We start from the raw sequence: 25,075 nt of genomic DNA on the forward strand, positions 1-25,075 counted from the left end.
AAAAATCACAAAGACAAAGTCTTTAAATATAATAAATCTGGGATATACCAATAAAATTGTAATGATTGGGATTCAATCTACACTGAAAAACCAATGAAATTTTAATATTAAATAACAATAATTTTTCTGAATTTGCAAACCATCTGATAGAAAATAATCATAACTTCAATAAAGACACTGGATTAAAAGAACTTCATATTGAAAATAAAATACTAAAATTAGACAACTTAGGAATCTTTGAAATCTTAGAAATTAAAAAAGCGATTCATAATAAGAATAAAATAATAAATAACCAAATAAACAATATTTATTTTGGTCCTTCCCTGTCTAACTTCGAAAATATTGATATGAAATAATTGCCCTTGTAAGAAAAAAAAACTTATTTTATTGGGTAGTATTTAGTTAATATAATGTAAATAAAATAGGAATTAATTCATTAGTTACGTAATTCTTGACGAAGAAGCTTGTTTGCTTTAAAACCGGTCGGTAGAAAAAAAAAGTTAGTGGTTAAAAAGAAAGTTGTTTTATTTATTTTATTACGATTATTTTTGTTTCGGTATATGGCCGTTTCCAATAATTTGATTTTAATTCACATGAACCTTAACCACAGTAATAATTTTATACATTTTTATATTATAAAAATCATCAGATGGAATGCTTTTATAGAGTTTTTATTCAATAAAATAAACACGTTATTACAATGTTAATACACCATAAAAAAAACTATATCATATTTGTCCCGGCAAACTATTAAATAACCATCGGGTGCTTAGACATTAGTTTTAATTAAGATACAAATGAAAAAGTACAGTCATAATGTTGTACACATAAAATAATGAACATATCTACATTTGTTGCAACAGAGAGGGAAAACATTATTGAGAAGGGCATATGGAAGTCGAGGCATTTACAGGGCTTATGAACATTCACCATTCTGCATATGTTTAGTTTTGCAAATTTCCGCAACTTTTCCATCTGCTGACTTTTGTGAAGTAAAAGAGCTGAAACTTTTATTATTTGGGTTAGATTCATCCGGCTGAACCAATTCTCCTACTAGGCTCCTACTAGGCTTTTAATATTATTTCCATTTGTAAATACTCACTACAAACTACAAACTTTAAAATATATTTTTTTCACTTAAACTTGAATTTTTAAACAACTTTCATTTATGTTTTCTTTTTCCTTCTCTTTTTTATACTTTCATCGACGTGAATCGATTGGCGTGGTAGGCTTAGCTCATCGACGGATACGGGTAGATAAAAAAATCGATCAAACATCGATAGATAATTGATCGATCATCGATTGACAATATTAATCAACCATCGATTGACTTTGGAGTGGCGAACGGCGCGGCGAGGTCACGGAGAGCCGATGACAGATCGATAAAAATTGCGCCATTGGGCCGATCGATTTTGTAAGGTAACAACTGTCAATATACGAGTACGTCAGTAAGTTTTATTTTTTTATCAATAAGATCGATCTACATCGGTCGGGTGAATGTGGTAATACCTTGAATTCCTGTGTAGAGATGGGACGAATAATTTACTATAATAATATAGAACAACAATAATATATGAATAATGTGGATGTTGAAACATGTTACACAGTGCGTAAAGGGGCTTAAGCCCTGTTAATGTCTAAACGCCACATTCACTTTAATTTCAATAACATTATAGTACAATAAGAACACCTTAAAAAATAACAGCTAGCACGTTTATATAAAATGGCGAATATTTTATTTACATGAAACAACTCACTCAAACATTAGGCTATTTTCAATAGTCGGGAATAACGTTAAAAACAATACATATTTAGAGCAGATTTTAACGACTGCATTAAAAAAAGTTTTCATTTATAATCTTCAGGTTTAAGAACGAGCACATACAAAACGATTCGCAGTTGGCATCACGCCATTTTGACGTCACACATCATGCTCTCCGACTGCGCTTCTAATAAATATTGTTCAAGTATGGCACAAAAACGCCATATGTGCTGTTTCTTAAATAGGGCGCGAAACGTTTCTTTTTCCGGTAATTCAAAATACACATGTTTTAAACCTATGTTGAAAATTTATCCGACCACCCACAAAAAAATGTTAATACCGTTACCATGTAATTAAAATATGCAAATTATTGTAAAATAAAAAAACGTGAAAAGACCCTAATGATAAATTATCAAGGAGTTTTGAAGTTTCGAGTTTGAAAATAAAATCATTGACCATGCACCTTGAGCCCTCTAAAATTATGACACTTAACCGTCCAAACAATCAGTCATGTCCAAAGCGTATTTAGTCGTTCTCCAGCCGAGTTTTGACGTGAGCTTAATATTTAATTCGTAATCAAAATGCTTGATTGTGTCGTGAAAGCGTATAAAAACCGTTCGGATAAACGCAAAATAGATGATGTAAATTTTAATTGGTAAGTAGATACCTAGGTACTTGTTTATGGTTAAATTACAAAACTTGAAATAATTTATTTTTATATACGAAATTCTTTTTGCAAATATCAAAAACTTTGCTCTTCAAACTGACAAGGGTGCACTGTATGTACCAATGAGATTTTCTAAAATTTATTAAATGTTAGTTAATATTATTTTAGCATTACCAATAATTCAGTAAAAATAAAAAAAAATATAGAAGTTATAGGAAATTTAAGCAAATAATCTGATAAGAAGCCATAAAAAACGAATGTTGTTTGTAAACATCCCAAAACCATTTTTTTTATACAATAAAAAATAACATCTACCCAATTTTTTATTGTATGCATTCTCGCCGAATGCAATCCTGGTGATAGATACAAAACACATTTACGCTCCTAACTTTTTTTCTACTCAATAAATTGAAGATTTTAATGACTATAAATATGCCCGTGGCAAAGATCTACATTTCGCTGAAACCGCACGTAAATCGGTCCGGTAGTTATTCAGTCCATCGAGGACACAAACGAACGTTGCCTTTTTATATATATTTATCATTATTTAACATTTCAAATCAAAGAGTTTTCAAATCCAGTATTCTAGACATTCGTACATGTCGTATATTATTGTTGAATATTTTAATATTTAAGGTGTCGATGTCGTACTGAAAAATCATCAAGAGTTCAATTACTGAAAAACCATCGAATAGTTTCCAACTGAAATTTTTCCCCCCAGGAAAATTCTGTATTATATTTGAACATACGTACATATAGTTTATTATTTACATAGTTAAGGTTTCTTTTATTAGTGTTATATTACTTTTGCGACTATTTTTTCTCTCTATAAACATGCATTTATCTTTTGCGTATCAAATAGAGTAATTTAATATTTCGGGATTTGTAAAACCAGGGGTGATGAACATTTTCTTTACACCGCTTACAAAAAATGTTATTTTTAACTTGTTCACTTTAATAAAGTATTTTCACGTACAAATACAAACATCAGTTTTAAAATTTTTGAAAAACCAATAGTGATAGAGCTTTGATTTCCACGAGGCCTTTTTAATTAACATATTTACAGTGCTTTCATGCAGAGCCTGCACAGGGTTTTCATTCATGGAAGGCAGTTGGAAAACAATATTAATTACTTAAGAAGATATGCGGGGTACGATAACATTGACGAATAGGTATTTTTACATAATTTTTCTGTAACTCTCTCGCATATGCCTCCCCGATATTATGCATAAAAGAGAACTCCACGTTGGAATAATTATGCCTAAAAAAAAAAAACAACAAAATAGATATTTCGTTATCTCGTTTTTCGCACCCCAAAATTTTTTTTTTTTTTAAGAAAGAGTAAATAATGAAATTTTATGTGTTTGGTATTTTTTCTGTTTTTCAAAATTATTCATCATTTTTGTATTCCGTTCGTCCAAAGACAGCAGATAAAGCTGGGCGCTTTTATGGGTTTTTGAATGGTTCTAGCTCCTATAAGTAACAATTTATAAAAATGAAAAAAAACTGATTTTTGACTTTATTTTTCACTATTGTAAGTATAAGCGCTGTACAAAACTTGTCATGTTTACTCTTGTACGACGTGTCCGTACACTTGTTGTCTGATACCTTAATCAAACCTTTCCACAAGTATTTCATTTGATCGTTAAGTACAATCGGGGAGTCGTTTTCAGTGATTTGTTAATTTCGCTTATTTGAATAAACAGTGAATAGAGACATTGAGAGGACCCGAGGGGTGGGGACGACGTCTCGTCCACCATCTATATATTCTCCTCCTTTCTTCATTATATGCATAGAGCTTGTATTTCTGGGGATTGTCTTAGTTGAAATTAGTATACGTGCAGATGAAAAAGATTTCTCCATGGGCAGGGCCCTGATTATAATTACAGTTAAAAGAGTGGTTTTTATTTATTGTATATAATTGTTCTAATAATTTATTGAATACGGTATAAGTGAAATTGATATTTTATTTAATTATTTTATTTTATTTAAGAAGGTGAAATAAAATAAAATATAAAAGGAAAAATAATAAAACCCACTAAATAGTGGAACCGGTTTGTCAGCAGGTCTTTTATTTTTCCTTAACAAATAAAAAATAAAAGAAATTATATAAATTTAAAAAGTAATATGAACATTATTAAAAACTAAAAGCATACGTATTTTTCACACAAAATATATTTACATAAAATTTAAATAGTTGACTGTTAACAGAAAAGAATAATCAACATATAAAGCCTTGTTGCATATTAGCCATTGAATTATTTTATTCTTAAAAGTATTGTCAAAATTTTCTTTTAAGATGTCCTCAGAAATCTTATTGAAAATTTATGAAATTGTATAATGTAGTGTTCTTTGGCCATACTTATTAAAAAACCTCGGTACTGACAAGCCTTCACGTTGTGCTATTATGTATAAATGTATATACCTTTTCTGGTAGGTACTATCAAATCGAATCTAGAAACAAATTTCAGACTCAGAAAAGCATTTATGGACATTTGATCAAACTGATACGAAGTGGCGGCTTTAATTTTGTCTCTGTATAAAAAGTATTATTTAACATATTTTTAAGTGGTTGTGTTATTCTAGCAGTGTTTGAACGAAAGGCTTTGCGAATTAATACATCTTGGAGTGATTTAAACTATTCTTTTCTGCAGTTAATTAGCTTATTTTTAAAATTACATTAAAAGTGAATAGTGGGTAGCTCAAAATTTATTTTTGCAATATGTCTAACCTCTGTCAAGTGTGTAAAAAGCCGGTCACGGCCGGAGCGTATTATACGTGCTCAGTGTGCAAAGGTGCAAATCATTTCGTGTGCGGAGATTTGCCAGAGGCTGCTTACAAAAAGTTATCTATCGAACGTCGTGGTAAGGTAAAGTGCACTGACTGTATTTCTGGTATCGCTCGGGACACATCGCTCGGAACTGATAACGAGCAATTATCAGGGGTTATCAACAATTCGGAGGCGAAGACTATACTCGCTGAAATTAAAAATATTCGTATGGAATTGACCGAACTACGGACTATAAAATGTGACATAAAATCCTTACGGAATGAATTGGTTGGCATGAGAGAGAGCGTGTCATTTATAAATGACAAATTTGATGCCATGGAGGCTAAAATTCTATTGCAAGAGGAAAAAATTAATAAGTTAGATGGCATGCAAGGGAAATTTGAGGAATTACAAAAACAAATAAACAACCTTCAGTATTTCACTGATAAACAGGCTCAATGGTCACGCCGGAACAATATCGAAATTCAAGGAATCACTCATAAAACCGGAGAAGACATATTGGAAATTGTTAATAAAATTGCCAAAACTGTTCATTTTCCCCTTGAAAAATGCGACATAGACTACTTTTCCAGACTGCCGTCTCAACCTAATAAGCCGAAACTCATAGTAGTCAGATTCTTAAGGCAGATGACCAGAGATGGATTTTTGGCAGCCGTCAAGAAACGTCGGGGTTTGACTACTTCGGATATTGGCTTACAAGGGACTGCGGAACCAATCTTTTGTAATGAACACCTTACATCTTTAAAGAAGAAACTCCTTTTTGAAAGCAAAAACATAGCGCGACAGAAAGGGCACGATTTCTGCTGGACCCGGAATGGAAACATCTTCATAAGACGCAACACTACATCCCCGGTGATCAAAATATTTAACACTAGTGACCTCGACAAGTTTCGCACCGAATAACCTTATTAATTCACATTTCAATTTTCTTTTTTGTATTTTTTTTTGTATTATCTCTATATTTTATATTCCCCTCGCTTCCCTATTCTACCTTTACATAACCCCCGTCATCCTTCCTTTCCCCCACCCTGTCATCAATACAGATGTTTACTTTGCGCTAGGTATTTTGAGCTTGGTAAATATAGGTACCTGTATTATTTTTGAAACACACAATGTGTCATTTAATTTGTATTATTTTGATTCTTTTATTTTAATACTTATCTACGTTATCTTTAAATTATTTGTCTTCGATTATTGTAATTCACTTACATTTTTTTTCCTTTTCCAACGTTTGTTTATCCCTGCGCATATTCCTCAATCTGTTGCATTTGATTACCGCGCTGCATTACAAGCTTATTATTTCTCTTTTAAACGCATGGAATATCAGTGTATCTCTTACTCTTTCTCTGGCATCGTAATTTATATATACTATTCTAACTCACTCAATAACTCGTGCAATTCAAATACGCTACATCTCCGTCTATATTACTATCGCATAGTTTTTATAATATTTTATTATTATAATGTTAACAGTCAATTATCTAGCGCTTACAAAATCTATATCAATAGACTAATAATTGTAAACGCAAGTATGTTTTTTGTACTTTACTCGATAAACTTAAAGTGTTTCGCATTTTTTATATTCAATGACAGTAAAAGTATTACTTACGTCTGTTTTGATTTACTGGATTGTTTACGCCCACTTCTACTGCATACAAATACATATTTAATTTTATTTGAGTCAATACATGTACGCCGGGTAATAAATCAGATATTATGCTTATTTAGCAAATTATGTATCATATTATTTTTTTTTACTTTAAAATTTTATATAAATATTCACAAAAAAAACACATGTTCTGTACAGTTTTATTATAATATATTTAAAACCTTACGTGATTACATTAGTTGTACGTATGCAGATAAATATTATATTCATATAACTCTATTTACCGGTACGAGAATATTTATTTCTTTTTTGCTTAACTCACTGTTACAGTTACTTACCTTTTGGGGCTCTATAAAAATGCTTGAATTTACTATCTTTAATATTTTAATATTTCAACACTCGCAATGAACTTCACGGCATATTATCAAAATTGTAGAAGCATTCGTGGTAGATTAGACATATTCTACCAGAATCTGTTGTCAAATGATACTTATTGTTTATACGGTATTACAGAGTCCTGGCTCCATAGCAGTATTTTAGATGAAGAAATTGCTCCTTCCAGTCGGTATTGTATACTAAGAGCTGATAGAAAATATGACGATTGTAACCAAACAAGGGGAGGAGGAGTGATGATCATTTGCCAAAAAGTTCTTCACCCTCAGGCTAGGGATGACTTAGCATGTTCAGCAGAGAGCATTTGGGTTACCATTCCTGCCTGCAGACTTACCTCTAAGAAGAACATTCATATTGCATGCGTATATCTTCCTCAAGGACGCAATTACGACACTGCTGTAAATTCATTTCTTTCTGTTTTAACTAAATTACGAGATCAAAATCCCGAAGACCTGATATTTGTTATGGGAGATTTCAATATGCCAACATTGGATTGGATTCCACAACCTGATTCCGCTCTTTTAATTTCTGATACATCATGTAATGAAGCTAGCAGGCATTTAGTAGACACGTTATCATACGCGGAACTTAATCAATTTAACAATATCCGTAATGTAAATGGAAGGCTTCTCGACTTAATTATTTCTGATATTGATTGCCGCGTAACGCATTCTGACGCACCTCTTGTCACTGAAGATACTCACCATCCAGCATTACATATAGACATCGGAATAGAAGTATCTCCCTCTCTAATTATACCGCATAAAGAAATCACTCTTTTTCGTAGGGCGGATTACTCAATCATAAATTCTTATCTACGCGAGGTTGATTGGTCGGTTTTAATCGATGCTGAGACTATTGATGATTCCGTGAACGCTTTTTATGTAATACTCAAAGATACTATTTTACGGTTTATTCCTAAGCAGTCAATTAAACAAAACAAATATCCCGTTTGGTACTCATCTGCCTTAATCAAGATAATAAAAAATAAACACAAAGTTCATAGAAGATGGATTAAATATCAAAACCCACTCGATTACTTAGAATTTTCAATGCTCCGATCACGTCAAAAAACTCAGCAAAAAGAATGTTACGCGATATACATTGCCAAAGTAGAGGGAGAAATTCCAAGTAATACTAAGAAACTCTGGTCATTTGCAAAAAATGTTAACAAAAGAGGTAATATACCTCAAACTATGCATTATGGAGAGACATCTGGTACAGGGGGAAAGGAGATCTGCGATCTATTCTTAAAATATTTTAAAACATCTTATGAATCACCTAGCAATAATACTAATGATCAACCTCTTAATATTTCATCTACGCCAAATTTACTCAATGATTACGACTCAATTGGTAATGCATCTTTTGAGATAAAAGAGGTAACGAAATATCTGCTCAACATTAACCCAAACAAGGGAAGTGGAAATGATGAGATTGCTCCTTTTTTCGTTTTTCAATGCGCGCACTCACTGTCACTACCCTTGACTATTATTTTTAATAGATCAATTAACGAAAAAACTTTCCCTACAAAATTTAAAGAAGCAATAATAGTCCCAATTTTCAAATCTGGATCTAAAAATAATATTCAAAATTACCGTCCCATTTCAATTCTTTCAGTTTTTTCAAAATTATTTGAGCTCATGGTTTATGATAAAATTTATCCAAAAATTCTTAAAAATATACAAAATTTTCAGCATGGTTTTCTGAAGAGGCGCTCTGTTTTAACCAATATGGTAAATTTCACCGAATACGTCACTTCCAATATGGATGACAGAACGCAAGTTGATGTCATATACACAGATTATTCTAAAGCGTTTGATAAGGTGGATCACCGAATTCTTATGCGTAAATTAGAATATCTGGGAATTCACGGTGACTTATACAGATGGTTTATCTCTTACTTAGATAATAGACTTCAGTCAATTATGATTGAAGGATATCAATCTGATTTCATCTCCATTCCGTCTGGTGTACCACAGGGCTCACATCTTGGGCCACTTTTATTTAATGCCTATATTTATGATATTCAGTTATGTTTCAAAAATGCCCATTACCTTTGTTATGCTGACGATAAAAAAATTTACCTTAAAGTCAAGTGTAGAGATGATTGTGCAAAGTTACAACAAGATTTACATGCATTATCGAATTACTGTGTTGTAAACAAACTTTATATCAATGTGTCTAAATGTTACAAAATATCTTTCACTCGTAATAAAAATAAAATAAAATATGACTATATGATAAATGAAAATACAATTAGAGAAGTAAACGAAATACGTGACTTGGGAATTATTTTGGACTCAAACTTAAATTACAATAGTCATATAGAAACTATAATTAACAAGGCATACAAAATGACTGGATTTATCATGCGGCTGTGTAAATCTTTTAAAAATTTAGGTTCATTTATATTGCTTTACATAACATACGTACGCCCCCATCTTGAATATTGCACTGCTATCTGGTCTCCTGTTTATAAATTAAATATTAATAGAATCGAGAATGTTCAAAAAAAATTCCTGAAAAAACTAGAATACAAATTTCATTTGCATTTTCCAAATTATTTAGCTTCATTAAAATTTTATAACCTTGTTTCATTAGCACACAGAAGAGATATGTTTGATCAGATCCTGCTTTATAAAATTGTCAATAATAAATTCGATTCCCCGGAACTCATTAATCTACTTGCTTACCGTGTCCCCTCCAGGCCAACTAGACTCTCTGATATTTTCTATATTCGTAAATTTAAAACTAATCATCGGAAACATTCTACAATCCCTCGTATATGTGAAACATTTAACAAAAAATTTAATAGTCTTGATATATTTAACACTCCATACAATATGTACAGAAGAGAATTAATAGGCTTGATTCATGCTCTTCATTCATAATTCGTTTAATCATTAAATCAAATGCAATTTTCCACTCTCACTTTCCTTCAATCATCCTTTACCACTCCTTATCAATTTCCTTCTTTTCCTTTCCACTATCTTCTTCTTTTGTCCATATTTATCTTATTTTAATATATGGTATATTTATTATTTGTATAGTTTAAACTTCAAGCCGTCGTCGCTTTATTACAGTAGTATTTAGTGAATACATATAATTGGATGGCAGGCCCTACTATGTATACATTTTATATAAAAATTAAAAAAAAAAAAATATTCATTTAACCTGTACATCTGTTTGTATTCGAAATAAATAAAATAAAATAAAATTTAGTTCTGTACGAAATGTATAATTTTTTAATAAAAATTTGAAGTATCTACGTCGGTTAACAATTGAACATGATAAAAAAATATACTGATTATTACATTTTTCATACAATTGAATATAACTCTTATCGTTATCTTTCCACAGCAATACGATGGTAGTCTTTTGGATCCCTTCCATCCGAAGAACGATGCGAGCCGCGGACCGCCGACCAACGGTGTTGCATCGGCAGCGGCGGAGGGCGCGTGCGGCGCGCGGGGCCCGCGCAGGCGCCGGCGGCGCGCGGAGGGGGTATCGAGCGGCGGCGGCGGCGGCAGCGGCGGCGGCGGCAGTGCGCGGCCGGCCGCCCCATGCTCGCCAGCCTGCCCTGCGTGCTCGCCCTCGCGGCGCTCGGCGCGGCGCACGACTACCCGCCCGCCAACCTCACGGAGCGCGCGCCGCTGTTCCCCGAGGACCTGTTCTCGGAGGAGCAGCGCCGCAATGGCGCCATCGTGCTGCACGTGCTGGGGCTCGTCTACATGTTCGTGGCGCTGGCCGTGGTGTGCGACGAGTTCTTCGTGCCCGCGCTGGACGTCATCATCGAGAAGCTGGAGATCAGCGACGACGTGGCCGGGGCCACCTTCATGGCGGCGGGCGGGAGCGCGCCGGAGCTCTTCACGTCCGTCATCGGCGTGTTCGTGTCCTTCGACGACGTGGGCATCGGCACCATCGTCGGCTCGGCCGTGTTCAACATCCTGTTCGTCATCGGCATGTGCGCGCTGTTCTCCCGCACCGTGCTCACGCTCACGTGGTGGCCGCTGTTCCGGGACTGCACCTTCTACTCGGCCAGCCTCATGGCGCTCATCTACTTCTTCCGCGACAACCACATCTACTGGCACGAGGCGCTCGTGCTCTTCTCCATCTACGCGGCCTACGTCAGCTTCATGCGCTGGAACACGCACTTCGAGAGACTCGTTAAGAAAGTGTTGTATAGGAACAGGGTGACTCGAGTGAGAAGTACGGACCAGCTGATGCCGACGGTGAGTGCTGTCTGGCTATTTTTATCTCTCTGCGTGTTGTTATAAATAATGCCAAGCTCTCCCGGTTAATTTCCCACCCATAACTTTTTTTCTTTTTGAAAAATTCAACAAACATTTGAATGATTACGGAAGAGAGACCCAAAATTATCACTCTGTAGGTCGTTTTAAAAATCCAGTTTAAATTTGACATTGATAAAAAACGAAGGTTTGGAAAAATAGTTTTTCAATAACTGATAAGCCGAAATAACGTTTTGTTAAAATTGTGGGATAGTCAGGATCTTCAGGATAAGATTTGCATAAATTTCTCATCCATTTTTTTAATAAATGAATTAATAAATATTAAAACTATCAGAAATTTCAACAAAACAAAAGCGTTTCCCAAATATCTAAACATTGACAGACAGAAAGTGATCCCGGAAGAATCCATTTTTATGAAAACCCATCGAACAGAAGGTGGTTTGTTCCAATCACGAGTGAATGTCCTTTTCTACGTGACAGACGTATTAAAACGGTAACAAATTATACTATTTTTCAAAGCATGAATATGATTGCGGAAACTCTACGAGTGTGGATTCATAATCATGTTCAGAAATCCTTGATAATCTGAGCATGAAATAATACAACGAATGTTGCGCAGGACAGCTTTTCATCTAAATTAAATAATATGTATACAGGTTTCAGGAACCTGAAAGTATTTCCAGCGAGTAACATTGAGCTTATTTAAACGAAACCAATATTGTATTAATATAATAGAATATATTTTACTAAAAAACTTGCACTATATTATATTTTACATGTTTCTGAAACTGATGCTAGTTTTAATGACACTAGACTGAAAGGATTAGCAAACTCGATGAAAAAAATACGAAGATTTTCTTATGTACCATCTCATTTCCAACTGCAACGTTCCTTGATAATTTAGGTCAGATATTTACACGTTTTATTTTATTTTATTAACATATACGGCAAATTGCCTTTTATAAAACTTATAATATAAACATATTTGGTTTAATTATTTTTAAAAAAAAACATACGCTACTTTATACTCAAGATTTAGAAACAAAAATTAACACATTCAGTAGAAGTTAAAAACAAGTGTAAAAATAAAATAAAATAATAATATATTTTAAAGGATAAATATAACAGGAAAATCATAAAGCACCGTTTCATATAACAATTAAACAAAAGGCTTTATTACCATTCGCCATCTTTAAAAAAGTTCAATAAGTTTGATTTATAAGAACAATATCCTACATAAATATATCCGATATGTGGGAATAACTCGGGGGCTTAGGGTCATAAGGGCGAAACTACAAAAAATGCTGTTTTGTGTTAAGTACTAATCTGATATCCAAACAAAATTTCCTGTTAGTGACAAAAAGATGAAACTCATCCGATAAGTAGTTACCTAGATAAATTTGTGTGAAACTACAAATGAAGCGTTTTGTTTAAAGTCAGAAGAATAAAACACCTTTTACATCATTTTGTTAATTTACTAATGTAAGCGCAAGTTAGGGTCATATAGACGAAAGCGTAGTTTCATATTTTTGTCTCTAAAACATTTTATGCTCTATTAACTGTATTTTTTATTTTCTTTATTTGTTACCCTTAAAAGACAGTATTATTTTTTGAAAACTGTTTTATCATTTATCTCAAAACTGTGTTTTTGTAGTTTCGCCCTTATGACCCTTAACCCCCGAACTATAGTCGAGTTCCTAGAGTCTATTTAATACAGCATTATAAGTATACACTGTCCGTGAATTGCTGCTATAAAATGGTGGTACCTGTCTAGTATTTGGCCAAATAAATCAGTGAAAGCATATAAAGTAATTATTCATTGACACTTTTACATAAAAAAAATATTACAAATAAAGACAGAAATTATAGTAATATAAGCAGGAGCGACCTATGTCGGTTAACTTTCCCCGACCTAAATAATTCAAATATTGATTTTTTTGTATAAAAAAAATAACGTTACCTCAAAATATTTTTTTTTTTTTGTAAATTAAAAACATGAGCTGAGTTGGTGCACGAGTTACCTATTAAATTACCAATAATGGTAAGTTATACAAACTGTACCTCAATCAAGTTGTCGCAGTCATAAGTCAACGCGTGTGTGATCTCTAAGTCAACGCTCTTGTCGGTTGGTTTTTCTTTTCTTCGTAAATAAATATAGTTCATTGGCGAAAAATCGGCTTTTTCTATAAAAAAATATACAATAAATTGCATTTGCAAAATAGTAAGGAGTATCTACTAATACAAACAAGTAAAAATTAAATTACAATTTCTATGATGACTGCTTTTCTTGACATTTGGTTTGCCAACCGCCGGCAGAATGCAATAAATAGCATGATAAATAATAAATAAAAATAGCAGATTTGGAATATTTTCCATATTTACACCGGTGAAATTCAAATTTGTGATTGCGCAGCAGGATTATACGTCGCGAAACGTAAATATTTTGAGCTTTAACATTAGGTGTTCCAGGACGTTCCTTCGTCATCGCGAATACGATAAACAACCACGGCGAGAAATTGTTATCACGTCGTTTATTAGCACGTAGATAGTTATTTGTGATTGAGCTTCTGATCATCTAGAGAATACGCAAAAACACATTTCAGACTCATTTTAAACTCATTTTAAAGTTGTTGAAATTATTAAATATGTAAAAATCTAATTACCGCTGATAATAAATATTATTAAGTGTCAAATGAGCACTACTTGGACTGGCCATCTGAAGCGTAAGACCTTAAACAATATCCTTATGTAACCGATGTTAGATGTGTCGCATTTGGAATACCAATGAAGTATCCTATGCCAATGTTACCGAGGCTCTGATTACAATTGAATGTAAACGAATGTCTCATCAGTTGTCAAAACAAACAAACAAATTATTGAGCCGTTTCCCCGTAAGAGTAGGCAGAGAGGATAGAACGCCACATCACTCTATCTTTGCATACATATCTCGCTTCCTCTATATTCATACATCTTCTTATGCGTGCGAGCCGATTATTCCAACTTTTAACATGTCTATTTTCAAGTATTTGTTAGACTTTGTCATACCGTACGTCTTTCTCGGTCTTCCTCTATTTCTGCATCCATCAAAATTCGCGTTGTAAATATTTTTAACCGTTCTTTCGCTGTCCATTCGCTCTACGTGTCCAAACCCACGCAGAGCTCCTTTCTTGGTTTTGTCGATAACGCTTATCTCAGTCTTACATAATGTACGGATCTCGACATTTGTGCATCTATCGTACATAATTTTATCACACATTCGCCTGAAAGATCGCTTTTCCACAGCATTCAGCCTACTTTCATCCCCGTTTTTCCATGTCTATCCTCGTTTCCATACATCAGGGTCGGGACCGGGACTCAATTGTGAACGGCTAATTTTGCCTCATGCCACAAACATTTATTTGCCAAGGTTAATTTAAGTGCGCCGTTCACTCTGTTCCCGGCACTCACCCTCCTTTCAATATCTTTCTCAGTCATTCCATCCCTATTAAACATACTTCCCAGATACACAAATTTCTCTACCTGTTTAAAACATACTAAAGTATAACCCCATTCACAGAGATTTTACACTGAGTCATACTTTTATTTTTTTCAAAAACCATCACATTCGATTTATCGCCATTCATCAGCAAATCGCTTTCCTTGCATACATCGTAGACTTTTGTTACCAAGAATTGCAGTTCCTCTTTGTTGTTAGCTCGATCTATTTTCTGCTAGGAAATTCGTTCAAAAATTTGAAGCATGCATTTCCGTCGGTTACTTGAAGTTTATCATATGATTAAAAAAAAAATATTTTTTTAAATTTTAAATTTTTTTTATTAATAAATTTCATAAAAGGTACATGTTTAAAAAAAAATCTATACATATCTACTTTTACACATCTAGTTGATGTTATCACTGTAACTCTCCAAAAAAGAGACTAACTCTTGTGCTTGGAGAGTGACTTACACTGTTGTAGTTGTTTATTGTTTATTATAAGAGTTTATATAATTTTAAATACGAGTACAAGAGAAAAAAATAAAAACAAAAGATATATAAAGAAAAAACATAAAACACTCATACATTCATACTAATTAAAATTTAATTAAGTTTTTACACGTGCTTAAAACATTTCGTTAGATTTACTTTGAATTTATTTATTGATATATTATTTTTAATAGTTTTTAGTTCATTGGGAAGATTATTATTATTTTTTACACCTTTGAAGACAAAGCTATTTTGACCACGACTTGTGTGGAATTTAGGAATTTTAATAGTATGTTGGTATCTGTGACTTATTCATCTCAAATTATTTTATTTTTTATTTATTTGTATAATATAATTTATTTTATAAAGAGTGTCTACTGTATGAACCTGAAATATTTTAAATAGACTTTCCGTACAGAATGTTGAGGGTTTCTTTAGAATTACTTTACTAATTAATCTTTGTACTATTTTAAGAGGGTTTAATCTATTGGCGTATGAACCACCCCACCCTAGAATACCACATTGTAACAAAAATTGTACAATTGAGTAATAAGCTATTTTAAAATTATTGATTTTTAAAATATTCCTTAATCTAATAAATATGTATAAACATTTTCTAATTCGTTTAACTAGTTCACTGATATGGTCTTTCCATTTTAAGTTTTGGTCTATGTATGCACCGAGATATTTAATTTTATCTGTTGTATCAAGTACTGAACGTAACTCTTTTAACGTCCCATTTTTTAGTAAAAACACTCCCTCCACATAACTGAACACCGTTTTAAAGATCCCTCACACAAAATAACTTTTAACTTCTCAATTAATGAGTCGCGATTTCAATTGCCTTTAACTTTACCGTTTTCATTGCCCCTTTACAGTGAGTTTGACAAATTATATGATGGGCCTATGTCGGATATTGTTATTCTTTCTCATGACCATATTTCAAACACGAATGGTAGAAAAAACTGTTTCAAACTCAGTTACCAAAATCTTCTTCCAATTCATGAGTTATTATAAATTTTAAAACATCAATTAAGATTATTATATTGAAATATGACTTCATTCCGACGCCCTTCGTACAATTCACCAAATGATTAATTCCACTGTTAACTTTCCATTGTTATGCGGGCCCTGATTACGAAAAGCTTCTTCTCGCAGCTTTTCTCGTTCGGAAATTCGGTTATATTTGAGACTTCAGATGCAATGTAGAGTGTGGAGTGTGTAGTGGGCAAGCTGCCCTAGAAGGGGGTGATGATGTACATAGATTACGTAAAATATTAATGTTTTTCTGTTGTCGAATTTATTAGATAAATAAAACACTTAATTATTGTAAAATGAGCGCTAATTTCTATGTCCACCTTGTGAATTTTCAAGCGAAAAATTAATGAATAACGTTTTGTTAAGTAAGCCGTAAGGGTCTGTTTACCTTACCGCGGGCCACCGTTTAGTAAATTACCGTAAAACTTTTACTATAAACGGGTTCAAATTAACTATATTTAGATTTGAAAGTCCCCGAAACGGTTAAATTGGGAGGACAACTGGGAATAATAAAGGAATTATTGCTTAATTACTTCACCCGATTTCGGTTAGCTTATTTTGTGTTTTGTGTATCTTAATGGTAGCGTGTTATCCGCCTATAATCTATGGGAGAAAGAATTATTATGTTAAGTGGTGGATTTTAGCGACAAGATGACTTTCACAGTCGTCGCAACTTTCTTTTCCCCGTGTCCGGGCGAAACGAAGAAAAACATGGTACCTTTAAGATAATTAGAACCCTGGATTTGTGTTTCTAGTTTCAGTGCTACAGAACACCGTTTAGTAAATATATTTTTCTTATTTATTTTTTAATTTTTTTATTATTAACAAAACATATAATACAAAAATTACATATTATACTCCCAGGAGTTATTAGAAACTCATTTGGGACCGTACATAAGAAAAAACATTTTTTTGACAATACATAATATCGTACAAATTAATACATTCGAAATAAAAAGAAAACATTATTGTATAAGAAACATAAAATATCATCTTATATAAACTACATTAATAATTATCAATATCAAAAAGATTTAAGAAATATTTTTTAATTGCGACACTTCTGGATTTTTTATTCAGTTTTTCGTGTCTTAGCTCATCAGGCAGCTTATTATATTCGGAATGGCCAATATTTTCCAAGGACCTACTGCCAAACTTTGTTGAGCGAAACTTAGACACATGAAGATTCCTTGAATAACGCGTATTATTTTATTTAATTATGAATTTTATGACCAAATGTGTATTTTACATTTGAGTGAGCAGAAAAGTTGATGATATTTAAAATAGTATTGGTTATGTCATGCAGTGGCATTACCTTAAAAGGAAGTATCTTTGTTTGTCGGTAGATATCCTTGATATGGGAATCCTTTTTAAGTCCAAGAATGTTTCTAAGAGCTCTGTTCTGAAGAACTTGTATTTTCGAGATCTGATTTTTGCTGGTAAAACCCCATATGCATGATAAATAAGATAGGTGGGAATGAATCAAAGCGTAGAAGACGGCAAACAAAACGGAATGAGGAAGCAAGCCTCGAAGTCTATACAATACGCTAGTTACGGGTGCTATTGATCGATTGTGTATATCGACTGTGCCAATTTGCTGGTAGAAATAAATTTCAATATTCCCCTTTGCTGCCCTAGACACACTACGTTACAAAGCAACGACAAATGCAACACAAGAGCAGCACAGAATTCTCTATTAGGAAGAGCAAGCTTTTCATTGGCGCCTTCCAATCTTTAGAGCCTTAAACTTTTGAACGCAAGCAGCTAGAAACATTTAGAGTATGGCGTTGAAGTAACAGAAGTTGCAGATTTCTAAATTATTATTATACTTTGAACGAAAGAGCGGCATGCTTTTGCTGTCGGCGGTTATTTGTAGATTTTTCAACACCGAATAACTTCCGTACTAGACCTTTTTATCAGACGCAGACGATATAGATGAAGCTTGGCTTTGGCGAGGACTGTTTACAGCTGTTTCTGAAGCCTTTTATCTGTCAACTAAATTTCTCATTTATTTTATTCAAGGCACGTAACTTATTCCGCAAATATTGCAACTTTTACAGAATTTGCTTGGCGCCGCCGTCACAGTGAGCAAAAATCGTATTTTAATTACGCTTTGATAGCGAAACAACGCCGCTCTTTCAATCAGTGTTTTTTTTAAAATAAATGTAAAAGTTATTTTGTGATTAAAACGCCATTCTTCAAATTATTCTTGTTATTTGAGTTTAAAAGTTATAACGGTTTTAAGTATATAAAATACCACCGGACATCCATTACAATGAAATATTTTAAAACGCAAGCGCAATAATTAAGTACCACATCTAGAACACATGTGCAAAAAATCAGCTGGTTATGAAACATTTTGTGTTTAAAACCTAATATTCCTGGACTAATAGGTATTATTAATTTATTTTAAAGAAACAAAAAGTCGATAATGATATAATAACATTAAAAAAAAAATACAGTTTAAAGACAGACCAGAAAAGTTTCTAAATAAAAATCATACATATTATTAAATTGTCTTACAACAAAAGGATGTGTTTTTGTGTATTTGTAAGTGTAGATGTGTGTTTATGTGTATTAGTGTGGGAGTAAGTGTTCAGGAGGGTGCATCATTAAATAGTAAGTGGGATCGTATCGCAGCCAGACATAATAAGTCTTAATTTATTTTTAAATAAATTAAGGTGTATGTAAAATATATCAATAGATGAAAAAAACATTATAGTTAGAGCAAGAACGATAGAGGAAAGAGTGTTGTGCATAGTTAGTGCTACAGACTGGCAGATGGAATAAATTCTTATTTCTTGTCACGTGAAAGGGGACATTAAGATTAATTTTGGAGAGTAAGTTAAAAGAGTCTACTTTGTTATTTAATAATTTATGTAAATAGCATAATTTAGATACAGTGCGTCTATTTTCAAGGGTAAAAAATCCCAATGACACTAATAAAAGTCGATAAAACAACATCACATATCACTTTTTAATATGTTTTTTTAGTGCGTATATATTTTGTATATTGTTTAAATCATCGGAAAGTGAATTGTAGAACTTTATTGCTGTATACACGAAGCTGTTTCTTTTTTCGTTTGTCCTAGATTCTTATGTCGTATGTATTGTTCATTGTTTGTGGACCGTAGTAAATCGAATAAAATAAATAATTATGGCATAAGACAGCAGTTCACATGATCTACATTTCTGTTTAGTAAAATTTGACATAACGGCTCTACGTTCTAAGATAATTAAACAAGAAAACATTGCATTTAAGTAATAAATGATAAATTTCAGTTAAATACTGGAAAAAAGCGATAGTTTAATATAAATGAAAAGCATTTTAGATTATATAAAACAGTACGAGCTTTTTATTCAATTATTGTTATTTTATATTTAAAAGTTTACTTTTATGTCCAAGAGGGTTCAAAACTTGAAAACGTTACATCTCAAAACTTTCTTATTTGACATTCATCCTTTAATTTCCGTACCCTTCAAATGTATAATATAATGATACTTATTTATTCGATGGCTTACGCCTTTAACAAAGTAAATTGATTCACCAACATTTTTAAATACTTTAAGAATCTTATTATCGTCAGCAAAAATCAAAAATTTTGTGGTAGAGAACGAATTGACAACATAATTAACAAATAAATTTAAAAGAATGAGATAATTAAAACTATGAAGTATTTTCAATGTAAAGTAATGATTAATTTAATTATGATAGTACATATTAAATCTGGGACAACTGATGTTTTTTGCATTATTATTTTTATTTACAATATATTTATTTAAACATTTATTGAGATACAAGTCCCAACTCCATGGAACCAAAAAGTCTTGTGTTGAATTGATTTGGGCTATTAAAACATTTTTTTAACGAAAGTGGTCTTTGGTGTTTTGTTCACGTAAAGAAGAGCTCATTGCGGTAATTTCTACATTTTTAACATCAAAACTACAAAAAATGGGCTCCCTTGTTTTACCTTTTAAGGAAAAGAATTAATTAATTTCTTCCTAATACCACGCGAACAAAACCGCAGGTAAAACATTTAAAATAGATTAAAATCAGACACAATCATTAAATCCGTTTGCTAGGCAGTTATCATAACACTTATAGGTAAGTTCATAGCACTGTTGTTTTTATGTCAATATGTCAAATCGTGCAAAGGGCACTTTGACATTTTCCCACTGCATTGTTATATTGATTTTGACTCCTGTCGACTAACCTTATTTGGAAAATGTACGTTCATTGTTTATAAAATGGCAACGCGAACTATGAAAATCGTATTCAAAAATTAAAATCATTATTAGCGTTATACAGTTATAACAAAAGACGATTACATTTAAGGTGAATTTTTATCTTTCATACAAATAAATTGTAATTTTATTATACAGACAATTCTTTATTTTTCGTGCCGATTTTTTACTTTTAGGGGAAATTGTTTACATATACGGCCAATTCTTTACATTTGCGAACATTGATTTAACTTTTGTGGAAAATTGTTTATCTTGGCAATTTTTTAACCGTCCCTTGACTAGCGCCTGAAGCACGAGACTGATCACCTTATATTCCAGGTAATACAATTTATCCGGATACGTTGCAGTTGGCGTAATAGTGCACTGCCCAATGCACCACTGGTTGCAGATAGGAAAATTATTATGAAAACGATTTACCTTTACTTGACGTAGTATTTGTTACCTTCATGGGCAATTTTTTAAATAAGTCATATTTACAAAATTTTCAGCACCCTAAAATTAAAAAAAAAAAACTTAGGGTTAAGTAGGTTACCCGCTTAAGGAAATTAAGATTTTGAATGGTTGTAGGTTTGACCTTACTCATCAAAAAGCAACAAAATAATCATTAAATATTTACTTTCTGCACTTTTGCATTGAATTAATTAAACTATCACATTTACTAATTTTTTTAACAATAAAAAGTTCTTAAAATCACAGTAATCTCCCACTTTCCTTAATCATCCAATAATCCCTGTAATTAAACAAAATGCTATACTCTAATTACATGACTCAATAGCAATAGCAAAGCATAGCCGGGTTTATCTCGTAAATAAATAAAATGCACAAAAAGTTAAATTTTTAAAATTAAAAACCTCCTGAGGACAAAGCGTTAAAAAGTTATTAATTTGGAAATTTCGTTATTATTTTTCTATTGCCAATCAACAAAAAAAAAAAAATTATACCATAGTAAAAACTGTATATAATAGCCCGATACTTTACGGATCTGGGCTTGGAGGGGGAGATTTAGCAAAATGTAAACTCTCGCCTTCCACACAGTAGACGAACTCTTTATAGACCTGGGCTAGGAGGTCGAGAACTATTCAGGGGGACCCGTCACAAAAATCTTCACAGGTCGCAGTGACGTCAGGAGCTTTCACAGCACTGACCCCCACCACCAAGAATAAGAATATGAATGTCTACAAGCCGTCTCTTATAAATAATATACGGGGAAACAGAAATTCAATATACATATTGTGAGCATACAAAGAAAACTGACCAAGTCAGAATTCACGTTTGTTGGCAAATTAGGATTGATGTTTTTACATAGACACGAACTTAGTTTTGTTATTTAGTACACTTTTGATTTTAAGTTTTTTTTGCTTTACATATTACAAAACAAAAGCGATGTATTATATTACTATGGATGTATTTTGATTTAGTCAATATTTCTTGTGGCAGATGTTCATAGACTGACTTGATCAATACAGTTATTTTTGTAAAAAACTTTTAGATATAAGCGGACTTGATTTTTTTCAGTAAAAAATACCATGCAGCACTATAAACTTAGTCAGAAAATCTCTAAATAGCAATATTTGACCTGACTATTTTTCGCTCTATGTTCACTATGTGTGTACTCGTAGTGTTTTAAACTGTTTAAATATTTTATAAATTTCACATTTAGAAATTGAAAAGTATATATTTAAATGTTCGCAGTACGGGTTACCCCAGTGAAGATACATTATTGTTATTGTTTAGTGTTGCATACAATGAAAAAAAAGTATTCATGAAAAACTTTGACTTAATTTATGTATTCGTTGAAAATTCTTGGTGAAATTCTATTACGTTTTTTTATTTATTTATTTGACAATTGAGGACCGTTTTCACAAAGCAAAATTTCTACAAAAAAAACATATGCATTTTTTTTATTGAAATGGGTTCTTCCATGTGAGTTTTATCGGTTGGTGAAATAAAACATTAACAAAACTATATATATATGTGAAATTGTAGCGGTTCAAATATCGTGAATTTTTACAAAACGGAATAACTACACTACATGGAGTTTTCACAAAGAAAAATATATATACTTTTTTTTGGGGTGTTTTAAAATTGAAAAAAAATCACAAACAAAACACAATTTCGGCCAAGAAAAAAGAAGTAAAATAATAATAATAAAATAATATTATTTTAAATATATTTTGTTATCACTTTATTTGTTCTATCATGTATGTTAAAAATATATAGGAGGTATATATTTACATATAGGTACTTAGATATGTCAGTAGACATATAATTTTATTTAAAAAATCAGTTAAAAAAGATTTCACGCAAAAGTAAAATTATTTAATTCCCAGCATAAATCAATTTTCCCTACATTCCTATCACAAAAATATTTAAATATTTATTTTTTGTGAAAATTCGTGAATTTAGAACATTTTTATAAATAATTTAAATTCATAATTTTAATTCATAATTTTAATAATTTTAATTTTAATCTATAAAATGTAATTTTTATTTTATTTAATATCGTAATAGTTTTATTTTTCACATGAAAAAACCTTCTCCTGAAAAATTTACATTTTGTAGATATTTTGCTTTGTTAAAACGGTGCTCAATTTTAGTTGGTATTATTTTACGGCTGTTTGACCCATCAAGTAATGCAGGCTGTAAAAATAAGTTAGAAAAAAAATAATAGAAAGCAGATAGCTGCTCAACTGCCGATATGTACAGACAAATAAATCCATATTATACGCAGTATTCAGCAATCGAATTGTCCTTTCAATGGGTGAATTCTGACTTGCATTTGTACGGCTTCTGGGTGTGTAAAACAATGCATGAAATCTTACTCTAATATTGGGAACATACAAGCTGATCTCTTTCAGTGTATTTGGATTTTATATACTTCCAGCAATTAGCTTATAGAAATGTTTCCCAAAAAAAATTTAACAACGAGATTTGTGGGTGTTTTGATCCAGCATCTCCTGCTAGAAATAATGATGGATACAAGAATGCAGATTTTTTTTTAAAGATTTTAGTATCGCAAAAATCGCTTTTGAACCTTTTCTATTTCGAGGATGTGGTTTGATTCAGAACGGTTCCAAATTATGAAACAGAATTCTAGTATGCTGCGGACTAGTGTGTCATACAATGTGCAAATTGCAGTAGTATTATTGAAATATCTAGAGTTTTGAAGTACAAATCCAAGCATCTTACTAGATTTATCTACAATACTAGTAATATAGGACTTAAACGTAAAATTTGTTTAAAAAATAATACCAATATCAATTTGTTAGTTTCTAGGTAAACTACATCATTTATGTTGTAAGGAAATAGAAATGTTTCTTTAGAGCGGATACACGAGATAACGCAGCATTTTGGTATGCTAAAATGTGATTTGTTAGATACAGACTAATGCCATAAATTTATCAAATCATTTTGGAGGCAAGATGAGTTCTCAGCACTTTTAATAGATTTAAAAATCTTGACATCGTCAGCAAAAAAAGGCAGTCGGAGTTTTTGATCGAGTCACCAATATTATTTATAAAATAACGAAAAGAAGAGGCCCCAGATTGGGTCCTTGGGGAGTTCCAGAATTTGTAATGTGGTTTCCGTAGGTGACATACTGTTGACGATAATGTTTGACATGAATTTGACATGAATTCCAAAAGGTTGGAAGTGAAACCAAATTTGTTTAATGTACTAATGCTGAAGATAATATTTAGTTTTGAATTAACTAATAATTCTTACACAGTATAATGTTTATCAGTCTAAAGCTGCCCATTAGAGGGTGAAAGCTCTAATTGGTCAAATAAATAAGTGAAAGTGTACTAGTACAAGTATTTTAAATTTATATCTTATAGATATAATTAAAAATAGTTCAGAAGGAGCGTAGAATCACATTTGAATACATCAGACTGTGCCCAAAAATCTCCCCACTTTGCCCCACTTTCGCCGCGCGCATGCTTGAAGCCGCCGCGGATTATTGCCAGATAGCAAAAATATAACCACAACACGAATGTAAGATAACTTTATAACAAAAAAAGCTATTTGTTAATTTCTCTAAAATCTTATTGTTTCTGCGGATTCATTGATTGACACAACATAATAGATAAGTAAATAATCATTTAATAAGAGTAATTGAATTAATGAACTTAAAAAATTAAACAAATTTTATTTTGCATAAAACGGATATTTTTATGTCACGTTAAATAATATTTAATGTTTTAAAGATAATGTCGGTCAAATGTCCACCACGGTGTTGTTTAATCCGAGAGGTCAAACTTTCGTTAGTTCTCTCATTAGATGAGCAAAGTGCTAGTCCATGATTGGAAAGTTAAACTAAATTCTCAGATAGATACCGAGGTGCCGGGTTTCGAAG

At 32.1% G+C, this 25,075-nt stretch overlaps 1 pseudogene across 1 annotated transcript in view; it reads left to right on the top strand.

Moving 5' to 3' along the window:
* The first annotated feature begins 8,988 nt into the window (after window positions 1-8,988).
* Window positions 8,989-25,075, top strand: part of LOC148279645 (sodium/potassium/calcium exchanger Nckx30C pseudogene) — a 48,445-nt pseudogene continuing 32,358 nt past the window's right edge. The window contains exons 1-2 of the transcript XR_015822822.1: window positions 8,989-9,070; window positions 10,625-11,457. The product of XR_015822822.1 is annotated as a sodium/potassium/calcium exchanger Nckx30C pseudogene (transcript). The remainder of the gene's footprint in view (window positions 9,071-10,624; window positions 11,458-25,075) is intronic.

Source organism: Micrasema longulum, unplaced genomic scaffold (assembly GCF_059751315.1).
Source record: "Micrasema longulum isolate JH-2025_06_02 unplaced genomic scaffold, ASM5975131v1 h1tg000689l, whole genome shotgun sequence".
Lineage (NCBI taxonomy): Eukaryota > Metazoa > Arthropoda > Insecta > Trichoptera > Brachycentridae > Micrasema > Micrasema longulum.